Source organism: Canis aureus, chromosome 1 (assembly GCF_053574225.1).
Source record: "Canis aureus isolate CA01 chromosome 1, VMU_Caureus_v.1.0, whole genome shotgun sequence".
Taxonomy (NCBI): domain Eukaryota; kingdom Metazoa; phylum Chordata; class Mammalia; order Carnivora; family Canidae; genus Canis; species Canis aureus.
The window spans coordinates 38,642,611-38,666,458 of NC_135611.1; the positions used below are offsets into that span (position 1 = coordinate 38,642,611).

Here is a 23,848-nt window from a genome sequence, read left to right on the forward strand (position 1 = left end):
GAATCATAAATGTATCCTCAATATTCAGTGTTTAGAATTGAGACTACCTGATGGGTTAATAAAGATAAAGCAGAGAAAGAAAGAAGGAAGGAAATCAGAAAAGTGTCCATCTCAAAGATAAGCAAGACATTTTCAAGAAGAACAGGATCTTATATTCTTTATGTCTGAACCAAAGTGCCTGGTCAGGCACATAGCAACCCTCAATCCATGTTCACTAGATAAATTAATTTACTAATTTCATAAATCAAATACAAATCATAAACTTTCTCAAGATCCCCCTGCCACTAACCCTTAAAAGCTTTGAATATAGTTTTAATTAATGGTAGCCAGAACATGTTTTGGCATCCCAAATCTCTAGCCTCACTTCCCCATAAAAGCACAAAAGTTTAGACTTCCAAAAGTTTTGAGATCCAAATCAGGACATCTGCTATGGACTTTGGTGGTCTGTTTACTATATTCTGTGCCTTGAGCTTTCTTAAATAATTGTAATAATCAAACAAATTATTTACTACATACCATGCACTCTGATATGCACTTTACAAGGATTTTTTCATTTAATCTGTCCGCCAAACACAAGTTTGATATTACTTTTATCTGCTTTTTACAGATAAGACTGTTGAAATAGAGAGAAGAGGTAATTTTTAAAGGATCAAAAAGCTAGTAAGAAATGTAGCTGCTATTCCAATCCAGGGAGTCAGTTTCCAGAAATATTACCAAAAGCACTACTTAAAAACAACCTTAGGGCAGCCCTGGTGGCTCAGCGGTTTTGAGCCACCTTCGGCCCAGGGTGTGATCCTAGAGACCTGGGATTGAGTCCCACATCGGGCTCCCTGCATGGAGCCTGCTTCTCCCTCTGCCTGTGTCTCTGCCTCTCTCTCTCTCTCTCTCTCATAAATAAATTTTTAAAAAATCTTTAAAAAAAAAAAAAACCTTAGTCAAGAAGGCATTTGAGGGAACCTAGTGCCTAAAATATAAATAAATAAAAGTATAGCCCCAATATAGCAACTCCTTAGAAAGCTTTGCCCCTGAATATAATGGATGTGCATCAAAAAGTGGAATACAAGTGGGTGTATTTAATAATCAGCTACAATGATACAGCGTAGACATTAGAAACTTGCTTAGCTAAGAAGGAAAATGCCTTAATTTATACAGCTGTTGTTTAAAAATTAAAGGGAATAGCAGCAGATTCAAAGACAACATTATTACTTGAGGTGCCGTTGGCAGGCGGGTAAACAGTGGCACAGGATGGCATAGGAGCCAAGTTAAAGCAGGTCAAGTGCTCACAGGGCTGGCCTCGTGCCTCCATTGTTGGAGCCAGTGCACACCTGGTGAAGGAACACGGTGTCACTAGCGGGCAGGTATAAATCCAAGAAGGGACAAACAGGGTATACGCACTGCTTCTAAACTTCTAAAGTGAATGCCTGCAAGTGGGAACTGAACAAGCGTATTCAGGAAACCAGATCAATGGGAGATAAACAGTGAAGTGTCTTTCTGTATCTTGACCAGCTGTGACAGGAGAAACCGGCAAAGGCAATGTTTTCTTAACAGCAGAAACCAGCCTGCCCCAGGGACACATCTCAGGGAAATGCTCCATTTGAACCAGTATGTTCTGTCCTACTTAAAAGGTGTTTCCAGCAAATCCCTTTACATTTTTTTTCTCACGTAAATAATAAAACACAGGGAACTGTGCGCAAAGGCCACCTGCGACTGCTAAGCCTCCCTCCTTTTAACTGTTAAATATGATGAGATTCAGCACTTCAGAGTGCACGACGCATGTACATGAGGATGTTAAATCCTCCCAATAACCCTGTGGATTATTTCTAGTCCCTCTTTATAGACAAAGACACTGAGTGTTGAGACCGTGTAGTTTGGAGCCAAAACTCGGATCAAAATTTCCACCTGCCATAGAGGAGACCCTCTACCTTATGGATAACCCTGGTCACATCGAACACAAATGATCACAATTTAAAAATTAGAACTGGGTTCTTGTCATTGTAGGAAATTCAGTCGCTGAAATCACCCTCCTCCCAACGAAGTAAGAGAGGGCATATGGGAGCCTCGGAGAAGCAAGTTTTGAAGGTGAGAGAAAGGAAAGATCAGAGATAAAACTTGACAAACCTACAAGGAACCAGGGCACAGAAAGAGACAGATTGGAAGCTAAGAAAAACTGGAATAAACCTTCTCAACACGAATGTGATTTGGCAGGGGGGCCTCTGACCCTTTCAGATTCAATCTCTTAAAGTTCGCCTTGTATTTTTCCATTTTACTGCCTGCTCACCACTCCCTGTCTGAGTCCCTGGTGCTTGATTTTAGTGATTTACCTAAAACTGGCAATGAAAGGTGTTTATGTGCCATGTCATTTGGAATATAAGGAACAGTTGATTATTAGAATTACTAGCGAAGAGAGTCTTGATTGCTGGAGCAGTAAGCCGAAGAGTCCCTGTAGAGAGGTGCCATTTGCAACCACCCAGGCCAGTGGAGCACAATTTGAGGAGGGAGGGGGATTGCCATGAACCTCTCGAGAAAAATAACACTGAATTTGAGTTGTCGGTGAAAAATCAGGAGTGATTTTACTGCAATAATACAACTCAGCCTTGGAATAAACCTGCACAAATTCAAAGTTGCATCCATGAAATAGAATCAGACCATATTGCATTTATTTTCTCAGAGCGAGCGCTAATGAATACAGAACTGGACTTTCATGGTTTAAAATTCTATCAGGACTTTGAAAATGGTAGCAGAACACTTATTGAATTTCAGAGGAACATTTTGGTGAGGCAGGGTGAGGGGGCTGCCATGATTAATTCTTTAGTAACGTGGAATTCACATAACGAATAAATTCACGTTCGTAGAAAAACATGGCAAAGTTAGCACTGGGTAGATAAAATTAGAAACTTTTTTTTTGAAGTTTTAAGAAGATTTTCTTTTTTAAAAAATTTTAATTCCAGTATAGTCCATATACAGTGTTATATTAGTATCAGGTATAACACATAGTGATTCCACAATTTAGAGACTTTTTAAAAAGTTGGATATGTATGTCCGAATATTATCATCAATTAGAGAGTAAATGCTGGATGTCAACAAAAATTTTAAATTTTTAAAAAAATCATAATGCAATATTTGAGCTGAAATTTCTACAATTGTTCCCCCCCAAAAAATATCTTTTTTGAAAACAAGTTATGGCAACAAAAAGAATATTCATAAACACATAACAATACTGTCCTGGAAATGCAAGGTTTCTAAAATTTTAAAAATTTCTTGGGATGCCTGGGTGGCTCTGCAGTTGAGCATCTGCCTTCAGCTCAGGGTGTGATCCCAGAGCGCCTGGATCGAGTCCCACATCGGGCTCCCTGCGTGGAGCCTGCTTCTCCGTTTGCCTATGTCTCTGCCTCTCTCTGTGTCTCTCATGAATAAATAAAATCTTTTAAAAAAATTTCTCACCATAAAATAACAAACCACTAGAAAAATGAAGCAGTCAGGACTCCCTTGTTTAACCATCCATAGTTTCAGCTTCAATATTTTATCCAAAACCCGACTATGCTATTGCTGCCTCCCCTCAGTGACCTTTAACCCTGACCTTGGCACCCATCTAGGCAAAGGGCTAGCAAAACAACATATACATTGCTTGGTGCTCAAAAAAATGTGTTGGCTAGTAGATCTAATTGTCTTTTCTTTTTTTTAATCACAAGAAAATAAAATTAAGATTATAGAGCAACTAGAAGTCTTGGATTTAGGTTGAAACATTGCTCAGCTGTTGAGTTGTTTTTTTTTTTATCTCATATCTGCATGTCAGCATGATGTTCTGATCTATGATCTGATTACAGATGTTTGGAGAAGCCAAACTATGTTATGACTCCCTTTGCCATTATCGTTTACTTGTTCTCTAATAATATTAAACTAGCTGTCTAATTTATCATCATGATTATTAAGATCAGCATGATTTTTAATGGTTTCAAGCTTCACGTGGTTAAGGATCACAGCGCATGTCCTTTTTTTTTTTTTTTTTTTTTTTTTTTTTTTGCGCATGTCCTTTTTAGGCACTTATTGAGCAGAAGGCCAGGTAGAACAAGTACTATTTGCACAGCAGATTAGAGCATGCAAAACCTTTCCATGCTCTTCTTTGGCCCTCGTGTCAACCCTGAGAGACAGGTAGGGCAAGTACCATCGGTGGCCTTTTCCAGGACAGGAAAGTAAGAGATTTATTGACTTGTCCAACGTCACAGAGCTTATAAATATCAGAATCCAAATGTAAGTCATCAATGCGTTGTCCCTTTCGTCTCTGGAAGTTTCATTGTTAAATAAATGTTTAGGGGATCCCTGGGTGGCGCAGCGGTTTGGCGCCTGCCTGTGGCCCAGGGCGCGATCCTGGAGACCCGGGATCGAATCCCACGTCGGGCTCCCGGTGCATGGAGCCTGCTTCTCCCTCTGCCTGTGTCTCTGCCTCTCTCTCTCTCTCTCTGTGACTATCGTAAATAAAAAATAAATAAAAATTAAAAAAAAAAATGTTTAGGATTCCAAGTGATCAAGTCCTCAGAATTCTAGGAACTCAAGGTTTTATTGTTTTCACATTGAAATATTTTGATTTTATATTTTACGGCAATGTTAATCCTTATTGATGGTTCACTTGGTACTCCATAGGCCTTTTGTGTAGCTGTTTGACGACATTGTTTTATCACCTTCCCTGAGCTGTCAAACAGCCTGCAGATGCATTCCTTGCCATGTACATGCATGAATGGTTGAGTAGATTCTGTTTACCAAGGAAGCTAAATAATGAAATGTGACATACAAAGAAGGTCAAAGATAACCAAACCAAATTATCTTGCACTGCTTTGCAGCCTGTTGATTCTGTTCATTTTAACAGTTTTCCAACATAAATGTACAATATAAACATCATGATGAACCAACGTTATACTCAGCAACGTCAGCTCACTTTACAAACTGGTTTGCTTGCATTCCTTCAAATGATAGCTACTGGAAAGCTGTCAGTCTAGGGGTGGAGTCCAAAAGAAGGACAAGGAGGAGAATGACATGAAGGAATATATGAGGGTGGAGAGGGTATTAAATCTCCAAGTTCTGGTTTCTCTTAGTGTCCTGGAACTCAAAGGTGATGGGTGTCAGTTCACCCCAAGTTACACAGTATGCAATTTCTTCTTTGTATGAGCCTCTCAAAGCCTCAAGTAACACAGAATTCCTTCAGTGGGCTTTGTTTTTCAATTTCTGAGTTCAGCAATAAATTGTTATAAGTTTAAGAACTTTTCAAATATTATATAAGACTCCTATTAAAATTATAGTCAATTATCCCAGGCAGTAATTTCCATATTCAAAGAGAAACATATTTATTTTAAGATATCTACCAATTATTTGACACTTCTCTGAGTTTTCTTTTCTATACTCAATTTGCAGAGTTGAGTATATCAGATATATACATTTCCAAAAGCATTAGATAAATATATTTTACCTGCAGATGCTTACCATAATACCACAGTATTTCTTTATGTTTGTGGAGGGGTATTTTTGTCTTCTGGGTTTTTGGGGTTTTTTATTGCTTAGAAATGGCTACCTTGTTGAAACAGCAGGCCAGCTCCTGGATTCACTGAAAATAAAATTAACATGACACTTTACTAGGACAGTGAATCATTAAAATGTAGTCCCATGAAGACAAACTGAAGAGTGCTTGTGTTAAATAAATAGCCAAATTAGGTAAAATGTCTACAATACCCAAAAGTTGAGTTCAGCTTTCTCCTCCATGGCTCAGAAGGTGGGTGGAGATATTTTCTGACAACTCAGGCAACTGAGCAGAGAGCAGATTACCAACCAGAAGAGGAGTTGCCCCACCATCACACAATGCATAGACTTGATGGCAGGAGACCAGAGAGTAAGTTGGGAAGACTGGCTGTCACCTGAACATACTTGCAATCATCTCTTTCTGAACTCACATAATAATTCACCTGCACTCTCTTATGGCACTTTGGCTTTCTGCTTTTTATTAAAGTGATTCATAAACACATTTTAGGTCTCCTACTGGATTGCAAGAGCCTTGAAGGCAATACCCATGACTGGTTCATATTTGTGTCCCCACCACCAAGTTCAAAGTCTTGCCCCCAATTTGTGATGATTAAATATTTGCTGGCCAATTGAAACCTCACATAAAGAGCTTGGATTTTCTCTTCCAGGGCCTTTCCTGGGTGCTTACTTTGATCAGTGGAAAGGGAGAAGAATGAAGCAAGAACACTTATGAATGAATGATGTAAATACCTTTAGATAAGATAAGCTGTATCTACATTTGTCCACTCTTGACTTTCCCCTTTCCTTTCTGAGGAGAGAATGAGGACAAGAAGGTCTCTTCTCTCAAGATCTAGGTTACTCCCTGACATCAAGAAAGCCAAGAGTCCTCAGTGAAAAAAGGGGATGGATATACATTTCCCAGAAGACCTATATGATTAACAGACAGTGACTTAGGCAATATTAAGCATAGAGCTTCTTTCATTTCTGTTATGAATCTACCAAAATAGAGTTTCATGTTTTATCCATTTTGTTTCCTCATAATTGTAGACACAAAGGGTGAAATTCTGATATTTAATGCATGCTCACAGTTGCTATTAAATTAATCGGGAGCTGTGTTCGTGCATTCAACAACTAAATTTGCTGCCATAGAATATTTCTTGACTTGATGCTACATTTGTACATGGCTTAAATATTGTTCAAGAAGTACAAATGAGTCCAATACAAAAAAAAATCAAGAAAAGGAAACGAAAGATGTAAATCTTTCATCAAGTATTTTAAAAACAAATATATATAACCCAGTCACAGACTAAGCTAAACATGCCTTTTGTTTTGCATTGTCCTTATACACTATGCAATCTTTCTTAAATAATGCTGTTAAGAATACAGGACTTATAGAATCTTCTGACAAAACTCACTTTAGGTTAGAAACAGCAAATACCTCTTCCACCATACTCATACTTGACAGATATTGCTTATTAGTCTTTTCTGCTGAACCTGAGAATCCTTCCATTAAAACTATTTAAATGGGGGCAGCTGGGTAGCTCAGTGGTTGAGCACTCAGGTCATGATCCTGGGATCCTGGGATCAAGTCCTGCATCAAGCTCCCTGCAGGGAGCCTGCTTCTCCCTCTGCCTCTCTCTGTGTTTCTCATGAATAAATAAATAAAATCTTTTTTAAAAAGAAGGTAAACTATTTAAATATTTATTTTAGTGTTTAAAATAAAACCTACTTACCATCTTTGCTTTAGACCAGTTCTTAGCCTTTTGAATCAGAAACACATGAAAATTCAAGAAAAAAAAATCTACCTACCCAGAAAAAAGTCACATATGGCAAAAAACTATTTTTATACTATTGTTTTAGTTTGGGTACTCCTTAAGCATATCTATTAATATTCATGAGGTCTATCAACTCATGGGAACAATCTCTGTTCTAGACCATGTATTTTCTAAAAAAATTTCAGGAAATAATGGAAAGACTTCATCATGAAAATGAGTACTTGATTTCTCATTTTTCTCCTTAAATTCCCTCTCTTTCCTTCCCCCCAATATGAATATCTATATATATCTAAGATTTATAGCAGTTTATTTTTCTCCAAGTGGTGACCAGCCAAAGAATGAGTCAAACTTTCCACAAGTAGGTAGGAGTATCTTAGCATTGATATTCTCTGAGGCACCTCCTACAGAGACTCATCAGGGGTAGAGAAAATGATGTGGGTGGACAACACAGCAATCTGTGATATGAGAATGGCAACTGCGGGTGACCAGGTACATACCTTTCATTGATATCAAAGATCATATTTGTAACTGTTCTTTAAATTGCTATTTAACCTTTTTTCTTTAAAAATGCAAAGGAAATGTTATGCTGAATTCAGATTTAACATTTAAAAGTATCACAAATTCTGTCTTCACCTTGAGACTTTCATAAGACTTCAAACTATGTCCTTGATACAGAGGTGCTAATTAACCCATTGGTATTTTATAGGCTAACAGGCAAGCTTAGGATCTATAGAAAGCAGACATAACACTGTTAAACTATTATAGCGTTATTAGTACGTAACCTCTGCCCAGTGGCTCAGTCAAATAGCAGTGCTTTCCCTCATTACTAGTTTCTTGACCATAATGTTCTATTCATTTCCTCTGTATTAAATTTCGTATGTCATGCAATACTAAGTTCTTAGGTTCATATTAAAGTTTTTAATGGATTATTAAAGTTTTTAATATGAGCCCTTTAAATGTTGGAACACCTGAGTGACTCAGTCAGTTAACTGTTGGACTCCTGGTTTTGGCTCAGGCCATGATCTCAAGGTCCTGAGTTCAAATCTTGCATAGGCCCAGTGCTCAGACTCAGCACAGAGTCTGCTTGTCCCTCTCCCTTCTCCTCAACTTCTTCCCTCACTCACCTGCAGGTGCTCTCTCCTCTATCTCAAACAAACAAACAAATGAATAAAATCTTTAAAACAAACAAAAACCTTTGACACTGTTTTTCCTGGGGGCATTCTAGAAAATATTTAGCCATAGGTTGTATATTCTACACTCCTTTCACTCCTTTCTTCTTTAATGTTTTTCTTTCTCCCTCCTTATTCCCATTCTTTTTGGTAAACTCTCATTCTATTCTAAGATTATCTCTTTTGATTCATATGGTCTTTTACCAAAGCAATATAAATGACAATGCAGCAGGACAAAATTACCATAATTACTTAGGAGATTGTCCCTCAACCTCCAGTCAGTCTCGTGTGATCTCTTCTACCCTGTTGAAGTTGCCTCTATTGCCTCACTGGGTGTCCATGAGCATTCAAAATATCCTGATATGCTAAGAGAACTAAATATCCTCCTGGAAAGGACTGAACAATTCCAGCATCCCTACTTTATTCAATAAGCATTAAGCAAAGCCTCCATTTGTCAGAGAAATGTTGGCAAAGAACTGCTAAGAGTTTTTAAAAGGCAAGTTCTTTTTTTGTTTGCCTGTAGGAATATTGTGAATCATGATAAAGATCTTAGTAGGTTTATGAGATTTCAAGAAACCAGAAAGGAATATAGGGGGAAGCAAATTGTTGCCTCACTTCCAACTTGACACCAACAACAGGGGCTCAAAGCCAGGACCACGACTCTACAAAGAGTAAGGAATTGGGTTAGAGGGCCAGGAGAACCATGTGCTACCTTTCTAAAAAGGCTGCTGTTCTGCTCTTCTTTTCTCCTTTACCAGAAGCTCTTCTACCTTCACATCTGAGTCATTTAGGAAAAATATAAATCAAAGGAGACTCTTCAGTAAAAAGTACTCCTACTTGAGGGATATAAGAAGTTCACCCATAACTGGTCTCCCACTTGACACTGTAGTGGCAGGGGCAAAAGATGATCCCATATCCATGCACTGCCTCATGTGTGGGAATACACATCTAAAGAAGTCCCACTTTCTTGAAGGAATAATGCCTAGAATGGGGAAGAGCATGTTCTTTGCAGGGAGAAAAACATTTAGCATGGAGTTAAATGTGGAGAAATAAAATTCTGTGAAAACCAACCCTTTTACCCATTGAATCACTTGGCACTTGTTTCCTAAGTGAAAAGATAGATAGAGCTGAGAACATAAGAGTCAGTTAAGTTTATAAATAGATTTTGGAACTCAGAGCAAAAACAGTAGTTTTGAAATCCATGGTGTTTTTGATTTGCAAGTATCAACCTTTTGTAAATATAAGGTGTTTGAGTACCAAAAGCTTGACTTTAAACAGAAAGAGCCCAAATCCTGAAGGACCCATAAACAAGGGCTGAAAAAATAGTTGCCCCTTCAGTTTTTAAAACTTTCCAGGAGGAATAGATTTCTGGGCTAGTGAGGAGAACATTAGGAGAGGAACGAAATTAAGTGAACTAACTCTTAATGATAATCTGATAAAGAGAGCCCTGCCCCTGAGCCCCTGAAACGAGTTGAGCCTAGGGTATGGAAACAACAGGAAAGACAGATGAGTTTGGTGGTATCCCAGAATAGAGAAGATACATGCCTTCCTTCCCAAAGTATAACCTAGAGAAGCTTCAGATTTCATGAAGGAGGCTCCATCCAACATGGCACCAGAACAGTAAGATGGCTTCTGTTGACTAAGCCATCTAGACAAATGAGTCTACAAGCAGGCTAGCAAAGTCATAGGCACCTTACAGCGTTTGAAGCAAGACAATTCCCAAGCCCTTGAAGAGGAAGTACACGAGGTTGGGAGTGGGTCTTGCAGTTTGAAGAGGAAACTTTGGATCTGGAATACAGGAATGGTGCACATCAGGAGAAGATGCCAAAAACCAGGAACGAATACCATGTGGCATTGGCCAAAGTAGACAGAAAGCACTCAAGGAGCAGACCCACCCTCTTCACTAATGCTCTATGTTATGATCCTACTGTAAACTCCCCAGAACTTAAACATAATTCAAAAAGGAGAAGCAAGGAAAACCTTAACTTGATTGAGTGTATAACCAGATTAGTCACTACTTTGACCAAGTTTCCCTTGGATGTGAACAAATTTAGTTTTCTGCTATCTGATGGAAATGGCATCTCTCTCTCTCTCTCACACACACACACACACACACACACACACACAAATTTTTTTTAATTACGTTAAGAAATTTGAAGTTGAATTTTAGAAGTTAAAATTATCCCCTATGAAATTTCCACAAATTACATGTGACTTCTAATTCCAATTACATTTCAATCCAGGGCTTACTTTCAGATTATTTTTTTTCTTTTCTGTATTTCCACACTTATAATCATGCTTGCAATTTTTTGGTTTAGTTTCCTGAATATTCTCCTGAACATATCCATTGTGTGAAGATTTCACTCATTAAATTTTATGATATTGCTCCAAACTAAAAGAGCTATCCAGTGCCTTGCAATTTTGGTTTAGAATTTTTTGAGTAAAAATGCCATTAGATGCTGAACAAATATGCCTTGTATGTGTGTAAAAAAAAAGAGGGGCAAGGAACAGCTGGCCTACTCTTCCCCAGCAAGCTTAAGGAGAGGAACCACCATGGTTCTTTTGTTTGTTAAACCTTGCTTCAGTGCTTACAACAATAAAATTGCATGTTATAGATGCTCAATTAATTGTTATGTGTGTAATTGAATTGAAAGAAATAGAATTTAAGTAAATTGGCATAAAAATGGCTTTTCACTGCTGTTTATACATTGACATACAATAATAGTACTTGTAATTTACCTACTCCATGCTCACTAAATGAGTAAAAGAGTAAATGACCAAGTGCAGATATGTGGGGAGGTAAGCATAAATAAATACTAGTCATAACTGCAGTGTTTTGGGAAGGCTTTGCTTGACTCAGAACAACCTATTGCTTGACTCAATAGCTTCTATATTCTAACTATAGGATTGGTTCCTTAAAATTCTTTCAACCCCTAATCCCTCAAATCTTGCTGAGTCTCCTGAGATCTTAACCCTCGGATACATTGTTGTAAGAAAAGAGAGCACAGCCTTTGGAGCCCCTATATTTAAGACCTGCTCCAATAATAGTATGACCTCTAGAAAGTTGTTACTCAATCTCTTAAGCTTTATATTCTTTATTGATAAAACAGGCATAATATTACTACATTCATCAGGTTGCTGTAGACACTGACTTTGATTTAAACAATTTAAATGCTTAGCACTTTCATTTGTAACGTGCGTGGCAGGGCAGACCTTCAACAGCTGGTAGCTCTTGATGATATCATTACATGAAAATGCAATGATCGGATGCTATTCTATAAATACCATGGGAATGAAAATTTTTAGTTATCTGCTCTTTCTTGAATATTTGATGTGAAAAAGGGCATCTTTCTTCTAAGTTATATTATACTGTATTATGTGTATCTACATATACAATATATTGTGGCTAAAAGTGACAGATTTGTATTCCAAAGAGTTATCGAGGCATCCCCAAAGGTATTCAAAAATCATTATTTATTATAGGGTCATCAAACAGAGTCATTCATTCAACACACCTCTGTCCATCTCTGGGCCATATTGGGCATTGCAAGCAAGCAGTTTAAAAACTCAGTAAAAAGCACAGCAGCAACATGTAAGCATAGGGCTCAACCAAGGGTGAGGATCTTCTAAACAGGTCATTCCCCTAGCTGGTTTAGGAAATATTCTAGAAACAAAAGACGAGGGCTTTGATTCTACCAAACTCCCTTTAATACCCATTCAGTTCCAAATACATTATGGACATCTAAGAAACACATAAAAAAATATTAAAGAGTCAGACATACTGCTTTATCACTGATTATTTAGGACTGCATATTCAGGGCAGCCTCGGCGGCTCAGCGGTTTAGCACTGCTTTCAGCCCAGGGTGTAATCCTGGAGGCCTGGGATCGAGTCCCACGTCGGGCTCCCTGCATGGAGCCTGCTTCTCCCTCTGCCTGTGTCTCTGCCTCTCTCTGTGTGTGTCTCTCATGAATGAATACATAAAATCTTAAAAAAAAAGAAATGCATATTCATTTTTGTATCTCTTTTTCTGTGGAAGTGATGAAAACCATGTAAAGCATTGTATCAATATGAAGCATTATTATTTTTACTATTTCATGAAATTCAGCAATCTATATGCACATGCCAGGGGCCACGAATGTTTTTATAATCCAGAAACAGCCACAGATGCTATTATTGCCAGCTTCTTTGAATACATGTCTCTGAGGGTGGCCTCATTTCTTAAATGTAGCAGCTACTTCACAGCAAAGAAACTATATGAAAAGTGAAACTCATTCAGTCTTACAGATGTTCATGTTAATGTGACACCAAACAATGGATTGATTAACTGAACCTCTCCTTTGTATTTGAATTTTTGTGCATCGTGTATCACAGGTTTAAATTCAATCTAGCAGTTGTACCATCAGCACTTCTGTGAATTTAAGGTTGTCCATATACAGTGAAATTGTAGTACACACCTCTATCATAATTTGGTTAGATGCTTCTTGAGAGTATAAAGATCACGATCTATTGAAATTCTGTTTTTTTTTTTTCTTATTTTCTGAATAAACTGGCATGTCTCTTTGGGTTGATATCTTTACCACTGATCAGGGAATTCAAACAAGAAATTGATTCATCCTTGACACCTCTTTTTGCCACACTTCCTGGAGTGCTTTTGGGTTCCATCCCCATTTTAATCGTTCTACTTTAAAATCTTGAGACCTCTACCCCTTGGATTTGCTTTGGTTTTGTAATTTTAAAAGGCAGTTCATTGGAACATTTAAAAGTATGATCTCTGCAGTTAGACCAATGAGTTCAAACCTGATCCCACCTTTTTTTTTTTTTTTTTGCTATGTAACCTGTATAGCTCCCTTATCTATAATATACGGTTAATAATGCGACCTACCTCTTGGGATTGTCTTGAGTAGTTAACATGTGGGAAACTTAGAATGTACCTGGTACATTTATTACCATGCAAGTGTTAGCCATCAATTCCTCCTCTTTTGTTGTCATCCTCCTCCCAAATGCAATTATCTTTCCAAAATAAATGCCATCATGCTCTTCAGTTCAGAAACCTGTGCAGCCTCCTTCCTATAAATAAATACCATTTGAACCTTTCACCTTCTTGTCCCAGCGTGAGATTCCAGCCTTCTCCTGGCACATTCTATTGTGCTTCAACCACACTGGACTTTGCCATATTTTACATACCTGTGTACTTCAGGTCTCCTAGCTTTGCTCCTAGCATTCTCTTTGATTAAAATACCCTTTCTTATACTCTACCCAGTTGTAACCTCTGCTTCTTTTAAGACCCAACTCAAATGCAAGTTCTTAGGGAAATGATTCCTGAAACAATAAGCAGGAATCATTCCTACGTGTGTTCTTCCACATGTCTGACACCAGCGTATGACTAATCATATTATCAGATATTACCATTACTTGCTCATGAAATTGTTTTCTTTTTCTTTTTCTTTTTTGGAGGAGGAGGGCAGAAGGAGTAGGAGAGTAGGAAAGAGAGATCTTAAGCAGGCTCCAGGCACAGTGCAGGGCCCTATCCAGGGCTCGATCTCAAGCCTGGATTCTTAAACACTACACCATTTCACTTCTCACCTCCTCCCATTCCCTGTCTCATAACACTGTGCTTCAACCCCACATCGTTCTGTCCCTTGAACGTATTATAAGCTAATTTCTACTCCCAAGGATTTGTGCCTGCTGTTCCCTTCTCTAGAGTATCCTTCTCTAGGCATTCAAATGGTTAACTCCTTCTCATTGCTCAGGGCTCAGTTTATCATAGGCACTGATGGTTGTCTATCCAAATCTATCCTCTCTTTTTTCATTAATTTCTTAGTTGTTTAGCTTTCCTGGTCATTCTTGTACTTAATAAAAGTGATTCAAATCCCAGTACCAGGAGCTGAATCTTAATTAGTCTAAGTTCTAAACTCTAGCCAGTCCTGTTAATTTCATTTCCCATGCAGGTGATACAATTTGGGTCAATAGATGTGATGTAAAGTCTGCTGGGAACAGAGAATTCTTGCTGATGTGTGTGTGTGTGTGAGAGAGAGAGAGATAGAGAGAGAAAGAGAGACAGAGAGAGTTAGCTATGGAAAGAAGCTGTCATTTTTACCTAAGGACTTTGCCTAAGGTGCATGAGGATGGAATGTCTAGAAGTGATGCAACCATCTCACAAGCAAGGAGGTATCTAATCCACATGCCTAATATAGGCATGTAAATACCAAATCAAGAGTTGGATGCTTAAAGGACTGAGCCACCCAGGTGCCCTTATTTTGTTTTTCCAGGTGCCCTTATGAAGCTGTTTTCACCCTGAGGTTTGTGTTTCTTGAAGAGAAGGATCATGTCTTAACAATCTTTATATATGGACAGTCTAGCATACTGCCTACAAATTCTAGGAGCTAAATAAATAAGTGAGCATCTGTTGAATGAATAATAATCCCTCATCAGAAATTCACTTCTCTCTTTCACAAGATTCTAAGTGGAATCCTAATTTCTTCAAAAAACCTTCCCATCAAAAAACAAAAACACATAAAAAAAACAAATCCAAAAGCCTTCCCAACTGACTCAGCTCAAATATCCCCCACTTTGAACTCTACTCTCCATTTGATCTGTCATTCATCTGACATTTATAATATATTGCATAATTTTTTGTTTTCTTTTCTTCATAGATCTATCACTCAGATGTCAGCTAGAGCCTTTCTTCCCATTAAGATCTATCCCAATGTGTCTCAGACCCCTCTCCTGACAGTCCTTAACATACCACAAAATTCTGGTGAATTCCTGGGGGTGGATTTTATGCTTATATTCATCTTTGGCTCTGAACCCTTTCTTCTATGCAATTAATTCAGTGTGTGAATCATCTTCCTCTCCTTTCTTTGTTGTTCCTATTCTGCCCTTGGTCAATCCAGATGTGGAAATCAGCTCCTTTCCCTGATGTCTGCAAAACAAAACCAAACAATGATAGGCAAATAAATCCCATTCATATAAGATTTTATGTAAATAATAGATTTAATCAAATTAATTTGATTTGTGCATGCTTGTGTGAGTGCATGCAATGGCACAGGGATGTATACATCCTATGTACACATATTCTACAAGGAATGTACATACCTAAGTCACCAATCTGCACTCAGTAGTCCTTACTGAATAAGTGGGGAGACCTAGCAGGGTCTATATCACAATAATCCAAAGAAAGGCAACTTAACTTTTCTGTCAGCTTCAATCTCTTCCCCTTCCCTCTGGAACACCTAGAAATTATGTCTTCATTCTATTTGGTAGAACAAGTCAGTGCCCTCTAGTCCCCTATTCTCAGAATAAGTATCGGTCCTACATTTGTATATGCAAATCTATCAAGGTGCTCAGCCAAATAAGATGGTTTCTCATTTACTAGAATTTATTCTCCTTAGAAGACTGCTAAGGAGAAAAAGACTGTTTTCACCCCAAATTTGTTTTTCCTCTTTACACATGTTATGTTATATGGTGCTAAAAATCCCTTAAAGACTGAGATAATCTTATACTACTTTGATCCCTCAAAATACGTATTGAATCTTTAAAATTAGTAATTCATCAATAAATAGGTATTGAGAAGCTACTACATATAAGATATAAGCAATATAAGCAGTCTTCTCTCTTGCCCTCAAGATGCTCCTAGGAGGACTAGGTAGACATATGAACAAAGAGTAGCTATACAGTGTGCAAACTACCCTAGGACTGCAGTGCAAGCTTGATTTTGTAGGACCACAGAAGAGGGAAGGCTCCTCATAGTTCTCAACCTTGTCTCCAACATTTCTGCAGGCCGTTATATGCTCCAAACTAGAACATGATTCTCCACAATGAAGATTTCTACTCACCATGAAACCAAAAGGGGAGAACCCCCATTCCCCTTGGAAGTCCAGCAGAATAGGAGTGGGGTAGTACACGGAGAATTTTCAAAAAGACCTGTAAACAACTGTGATTCTGAGAAATCTGCTCAGGGAGTATGCCGTTAGGGATTCACTGATATAAAACTTTTAAGATACAATTAAATTAGAACACAATTTTTCAAAAATGGGTTAATTCCATAAAGTAAGAATGCATGCTTTAAAGTACGAAGCCCCTTAGGCTATATTACACATGGATACTGAAGAATTGAAAAAAGTGAAGAATTGAAACAATTTTCTAAGCGGTCATTAGAGGACGTTTAACTGCTGAATCCAGCAGAAAAGAGGAGAAAAAAGTGGGAATATATACAATCAGTGCACTTGAATTGATGGAGGTCATTCACTGTGGCACTTAGTAGGACTCAGTTCTGTGGGCATCTTCTGACTCCCTTATGTATACAAAAATTTAAGTAAATGTATGTCTGTCTAGTTACTCTTATTAAGGGTATATCTGAGCCTATCTGTATAAGTTCCAGCAACTAGTAATGTATCTGCATAGCAATCCCTGTGACATTTGCTTAACTCACTTGCAGAAAGGCATAAACAACTTGCTGCAGGTCTGTTTGTAATGGCAGGATAATGAGGTCTCCAGAGTCCTGAGCTGAAAATGACTCGAGATTTCTCTTTGAGAATATACTTTAGTTGCTGTGAATTGGTTTTGCTTTATGCAATGCTCAGAATAAGAAGAAAAAATCATTTCATAGCGACTTCTTTTTCCAAATGGGAATACAGTCTCAGCTATTTTTAGATCATTGTTCTAAATCTCAAAGACTGTTTTATTATGTCTTTTTCAAATACAACTAGACGAATGTTGGGAGTTATTTGTTAAATCCTTTCAAAAAAAAAAAAAAAAAAAAACAGCTCAGCAATAAGCATATATTCTCCAGAGAACAATTTACTTTCAGATTGAAATCACCTGATAAAACCACCCAGCTCATTCAAGTAGAAGTTTGTTTCCTTTTAGATCTTGCTCCTCTGCTTTATGAGGGAGAGATCAATGCAGAGACTAGAGAGGAAATCACAATTCAAACCCAGGCCACTATCTGCATATTAAAAGGAAGAACTAGATACAAATAGAAGCAAGGAAGAAACTTTTCCTTAGAAGAATCCAGCAGATCCCCTGTTAACTTTTGGATGCTGATCTCTGCCAAAAGCCAATAAGGCCTTCTTTGGGTTTGTAACCAGTCACCTCCACATTGCTAACTCAAAAAACAAGCACCAAGTTAAATTTATTAGAACATATATTTATTGACAGTTACTAAGTTATGCATGCTCATTCTCATAGCCAAAAGGAATACCTAAATTTTATTACAAATGTTAATAATTACTTTAAAGTATGAAGCCCCTTCAGGCTATATATTATATAGATAGGAAGTGAAGAATTAAAACAATTTTCTGAGCAACCCACACATTAAAACACTTTTATCTGCTATCTCCAGCAGAAAGGAGGAGGAAAAATGGGGGAGGGGAGTGTTATCTTGCTGCTCCCACTGCTTGGAATCTTCTTCCCCCTAGAAATATGCATGACTTGCTTTCTCCTATTATTCAAATCTTTTCTCAGATGTCACCCTCCTGGTGAGGCCTTTCCCAAATAGGATAATTTATAGCCCTCCCTCTGGTTCTATTGTTTTTTTCCTGATTTGTTTTTCTCCATAGCAAAGCATCTTCTAATAAGGTACATAATGTACTTACCCATTTGGTGCATTTGGTGTGTTCTCTGTTTCCCTCCAACATTATATAGGCAACATGAAGGCAAGAATTTTGGTTTCCTTCATTTTTCTGCTCTATCTGTAGGTACACTGTCCATAGTACATGCTCAAAAAATGTGTACAATATATGATGTATAGAATGTATACCTTAAAGTATGCAGTCTCTTCAGGCTGTATTATACATAAACACTGATGTGAAGAATTGAAATGATTTTATGAGAAGCCTGGTCAATAGTCCTTTTATCTGCTGTATCCAGCAGAAAGGAGGAGGGAAAAAATGGAAATGCACCTGAATCAGTGCACCTGAATTGATGTAAACCATTCACTGTGGCACTTAGAAGGGCTTAGTCAGCTCTGTCAGCAGCTCTTGAGTCCCTTCTGCACACAAAAGTTTAACTACCATATGTCTAATTACCCTGACCCACTAATTCCTATGAACTGCCGTCTAGGACAACATACCTTTATACTATAAAAGATCATGTAGTTGATTAGATTTTCAGAGTTTAAGTTGGCAGACTGAAACCATCACAGATTCTCTCCCACCACAACTAAATAAATTTACAAATTTTAAGTAAAACAAGACATAAAAAACTAAGCCAGTAGCAATCAAACATAAGAAGAGACACAGCCTTATGCCTACTCAGTGAAAAGCATAAGCTGAAGAGGGGGAGGAGATGGAGAGAGGGATTATTCCAGGAACTAGTATAGCTACTAATAGTGAAGGAAAAAAAAGAAAAAGAAGAGAGAAGACAAAGTTATATATACATATATGAAAAGAATACTTCCAATGTAGGAAGAAGACAAAAGGTATAGAGACTCCAAAGAAAGAAAACATAAAAATCTACCTGTATTCTCCCAGAATCAGGAAAAAAAAAAATCTCTAGAGCTTATTATCTATTTTGTGTCTTATTTTTTTTTTCCAGCTCAGAACAAAGCTGCAAAGAGAAGGCAGGCTATTCACAACGGCCTAGGGCTAATTATATCCAACAAAATATATGCATCTAGCAAAACAGAATACCAAAACAAAACAAAACAAAAAAAGATATGAACAGAAGAGACTTAAAACAAGCTCCTTTGAAAGTACTAAAGGCCCAGGGTGATGAAACCACAAAGAACCCCGGGTGTTAAGCCACTCCTTCCCAGCCGATGATGAGGCAATAGTCCAGCTCACAAGTTTTATCTTAGTTTTGGTCATATAAACAGCAGTTGGGAAGAAGCAGGTGAAGAAAGTATAGCCTATCTCTACGTGAAGACTAGTTTCCAGGATTCACCCTACATTGGATATCTCTCCAGGCTTCATGTATGACCTCACATAGTTATAGTAAACCCTGGGCAAGGCTTTGGAACAAGCTGGAGTGGTGAAAGCAGAAACCAGTCTCACAAAATGTGGCTTTCCACAATCCAAATGAGCTGTCTTCCTCTCCCCTATGCCTCCTACACAGAAAAAGAAGCACAATACATGTTACCCAGCCCTCATGATAAACTCTAAAAGATACAAACCAGTCTCAAATAGGATGTGAAAGAAGTTAAAGAGATCTTACTACCACGATATCAGAGAAAACAAAGCATCTTGACCACTATAACAGCTAACATTTATTGTTTACTGTGTGGCAGGCACTAAGTACTTTACATATATTAACTCATTGAATCCTCACAACAACACAATAAGGGAGGTACTACTGTTGGTAGACAATTCCATACTCAAAAACCCTGAAGCCAAATGTGTCTTGAAATTTAGATTTTTTTTAACCAGGTTTTAGAAAAGGAATAAGGTATATATGCCATTTAAAAAAACACATAAAATCCACGGGTCCTACAGAAGCACTTTGTATTCAAACATGTCAATATGTTTAATCAAATCTATGAATATTCACACTAATTATAAAAATTATATAGAAAAAATCTATAAGGAGCTCATATCAATTCAAATCAGGCCAAGTTTTGCTCCCAAATAAATTTGTGCCAAACATACAAAAACTTGGAGTTTTCAGAATCTTTTGGACTATGGATTTATAGATAAGAGATGCAGACTTGTAGCAATGGCCCCTGTACATGTGAGGAAGCCAATGCAGAGGAAGGTTCAGGTCACAAGTTCCCCTAAGTCGAACAGGTAAAAGTAATGGAACCTAGAAGAAGACCTGACCCCGGAGTCCAAAAGTTTAACTCCCAGTTGATGGAGTCAGCAGTGCACATACAGTCACTCAGCAAATATTTATTAAACAACTACTAAACTACAGGAGCCAGGGATACAGCAATGAACAAAATGGCACAGTCCCATCCTCACAGAGCTTACAGTTTGGCCGGGGGGGGGGGGGGGGGCGGGGGATGGACCATAAACAAAAATGTAGTATTCCAGGTACAAAAATGTAAGCACTAGAAGTGCCTCAGTGACTGCCTTTCAGAACCTAGTCCCCCTATCCCCTTGTAGAACAGTAACCCAATTTCCTCTTGGTATTAGGGATCAGGCATCATGGCCTGTTGCTTCTGTGCCTGGGAGAGCCTAAAATGGTGGGGTGGGGAGCAGGGGTGGGCATTCTCTCTAATTTACTGTAACAAGACTGTTTAACTTAATGGAAACACTCATCCCTTAGGCAATAGGACCCCCAACTCACCAAGACCACAGTGCAAAAGTGGGAAGCAGAAATTCTAGGCTATTAGGTGCAATAGTGAGATGAGTCCCTCAGAACTCCACTTCTTAGTTCCCAGATGATAATGTTCTGACTGTAAGGGAATGGCGCACATAACACTGATAACGGCGTCAGAATTCCTTCCTGCGGGAGAGCACTAAAACATCACAAAGCACTGTCTTAAAGCTAAGACTGTAATAGCTTTTACACTTTTCTTTTAGTTCTGCTGTTCTATCAGTCCACCTGCTTTGAGATCATGAGTCTTCATGGAAGGCCAATGAATCCAATGGGTCTGAGCTCATCACCATACTTCTTTCACTACGAAATGAGTTTCTTGGCCTAGGATATGGTAAGGAACACCATGGTATTTTGTGGGTCTCTCAATAGTAAATGGTAGTACTAACAGACGAAATGTAGGAAGAGAAGGCAAATCTGTAATCAGAACATTAGTCCTATAAGGATAGCCTAAATCAACATATTCAATTTATCATTCAGAGCGAGTGACCGTTCCTCTAAAGAATGAAGCCATACTGGGAGCAGAGCATTGGCCTGTGCTGTAGATAGATTGGACACTCAGCGATAGCAATAGTCTGATTGATTAGCCTTGGTAAGGGAGAGTCTATACTGTTATGCCTGCATATAACTTCCATCCTTAATGCCATGTCCACTTTGGAAATGAATCTTCTGGGCAAACACCATGGCTGCTAAAAAGAGGCTGATATCTACAGCACAGGTTATCTTGTCCCCTCATTAATGAGAGACTGCACTGATGAGTACTCACTTTATCTAAGGCCTTCTTGTCACCAAACCTGCCATTTTTCTAAGACCCTGATTCTTCAACTAACCTGCTAACAGGCCTATGACCCCATGGAGATCCATACTTCTGGCCATCTTTCTCTCTAAAGACAGAAGACCACCAAATGGACTACTGAAGTTCTGCCTACTAGGAATCTCCCCTGCACCAATGACCATATAGTCAGTCTTAACTAAGCCTGTAGAAATATTTTAGCTCTCTGCTGCCTGCTGTTGCCAGCCCATTATACACACTCACACGTAAACCAAGGTTTAAATTTTTCCTCTTCTGTTCATTGGTCATAATTATCTCCCCATGAAGCCATATGTGTGACATGAAGGAGTAAACATTAACTGTGAGAGTCTGAGCCACCTTTTCATCAAATTTACTAGTACCCTCTGGACCTGCTCAGACCCAGACCCACTTTTAATTATTGATGGATTGCTGTCATACAATTTAGGATATGGTAGATCAGAAAATACCAGACAATGAGTTTCTCAGATCTGAGTCACTTTGGGGTCGAGTGGTCATCTACTCCATCTTCCTAAGGACCCCATAGCAAAACATGAGCTGCTTCTCATGCAGAGAATCTTGGCAGTAGAAAAGGTCAGAGTTTACTCTGAAACCCTACGGTCTGAAAGCCAATACACAGTGACCCTCCTACTGAGGTGAAAGACACAAGGATCATTAGGTCCAAGTGGTAAGGCAGCTCACACCACAATATGAAACTTCTACAGAACTCCCTTTAGGTCTCCTCTCAAAAATAATAGTCTTGTAAAGCAAGTCAGTAGATGACTCAGAGTAACATACACAAACGTGGTTTATAGCGCCCCCCAACTCAAGAGAGGCCCACCCAAAATCATCTGTGATGTGCAATTCAAGCTACAATAACTTGACCTTCACTTTAGGAGTATCCAGATAAACCCCAGAACGTTAGGATTCAAGCAACTCACCAACAGTAGATCCTTGAATTTTGTGGGGTTTATCTCCTACCCACAGACACACAAAAATCTTACTAAGGTAGAAGTCACTGGATATTTTCGCTCACCAGATCTGATTATCAAAATGTCATCAATGCAATGCGTAATTTTCTGTAGATGCCTCTAGTACATTACAACAAAGAGCAGAAGAGCTGACATGATCTATTAAGAATTTACTCTGGGCCCTCTGTAGAAATGAAAATGGCTTTGGATTTTACTAATGGATATAGGAATTGGGTTTTTTAAATTATTATTATTTTCTTATTAGTTTCGATAGGTTAGTAGCTGTAAACAAGGGGCAAGACTGTGTTGATCTACTCCAGGAAAGATACCATATCTGAAGAACAGCTACAACAGTATCACTACTTTAGTTTATGGTAACCTGTTGTCATTCTTGAAGATCTACCTAGCTTTTGGACCAACAACATAGGTAAGTTAAATGGAAGTATGGCCCTAATCTCCACAATTACCCTCAGGAAGGTTGCACTCTTCTTAGTTTACTATTTTTGCTTGGTGAGAGTATTTGGAGAGAGAATGGAAACTAAGTTAAATGATATGACAAGAATACATTCAGCCAAAAATTGAATAAATGAAATTCTACAAGACTAATGACCCAGTTTCTTCACCAAATATCATAAAAAGTACAAAGGGGGAACCTTTCTTTACATAAAAGAAGCTTGGGATATGCCAGGAATTTGAGTACTGATTCAACTAAATCACCCAAAAAAGCCATTTTTTTATGAGAGAATTCAAACTTGGGCTGTGTAATAGATAATAACAAAGAATTATTATTTTTAATGTGATAATGATATTGTGGTTATATTAAAAAGTCCTGGGGTGCCTGGCTGGCCCAACCAGGAGAGCATGCAACTCTTGATCTTGAGGTTGTAAGTTCAAGCTCCACGTTGGGTGTACAAATTACTAAAACTAAAATAATAATTAATAATAATAATCTGTTAGAGGTACATAGTATTTATAGATAATGCGATGACTGGAATTTTTTTTTTAGAAATCTCCCAAGTGTGGGGTAATGTGTCAATATGGTTAGATAAAACAACAGAAGCAAAATATTGATAATTGTTACAGTGGAGGATGAGTACATCATTATAAGCATTCTATATGTCTCTATGTGTCTGAAATATTTTCATAATAGGTTTAAAATGATTCCATCTACCTAACTCCAAAAGCCACTACACTGACTGGTAGGTAGGTCACAATGGCATACTGGGTACTTAGCAATCAGCATCAACCTAGGGTATCTTATATGGAAGGTCTGGAAAATGTCCTTTCCCCAGTGCACAATCACCCTATAAACAGCCTATGGGAAACACTTAGAGAAAGATTTACAGTTTATATTTGTAGCTATGTCGCTTTCCACAGGATAC

General features: G+C 38.2%; 1 pseudogene across 46 annotated transcripts in view; it reads right to left on the reverse strand.

Moving 5' to 3' along the window:
* LOC144313021 (DDB1- and CUL4-associated factor 13 pseudogene) overlaps positions 1 to 23,848 on the reverse strand; it is a 203,703-nt pseudogene that overhangs the window by 145,632 nt on the left and 34,223 nt on the right. For 23 of the 46 annotated variants that reach the window (XR_013378777.1, XR_013378807.1, XR_013378784.1 and 20 more), the window contains exons 2-5: positions 15,196 to 15,372; positions 13,333 to 13,517; positions 12,232 to 12,434; positions 5,473 to 5,593 (exon numbers count right to left, since the gene is read on the reverse strand). The exons of 1 other annotated variant lie outside the window; for it this stretch is intronic. The product of XR_013378777.1 is annotated as a DDB1- and CUL4-associated factor 13 pseudogene, transcript variant X17 (transcript). Of the gene's footprint in view, positions 1 to 4,578; positions 4,764 to 5,472; positions 5,594 to 12,231; positions 12,435 to 13,332; positions 13,518 to 15,195; positions 15,373 to 23,848 lie in introns of those variants that run through there. 22 more of the 46 variants (XR_013378857.1, XR_013378845.1, XR_013378875.1 and 19 more) reach the window with 8 other exon arrangements.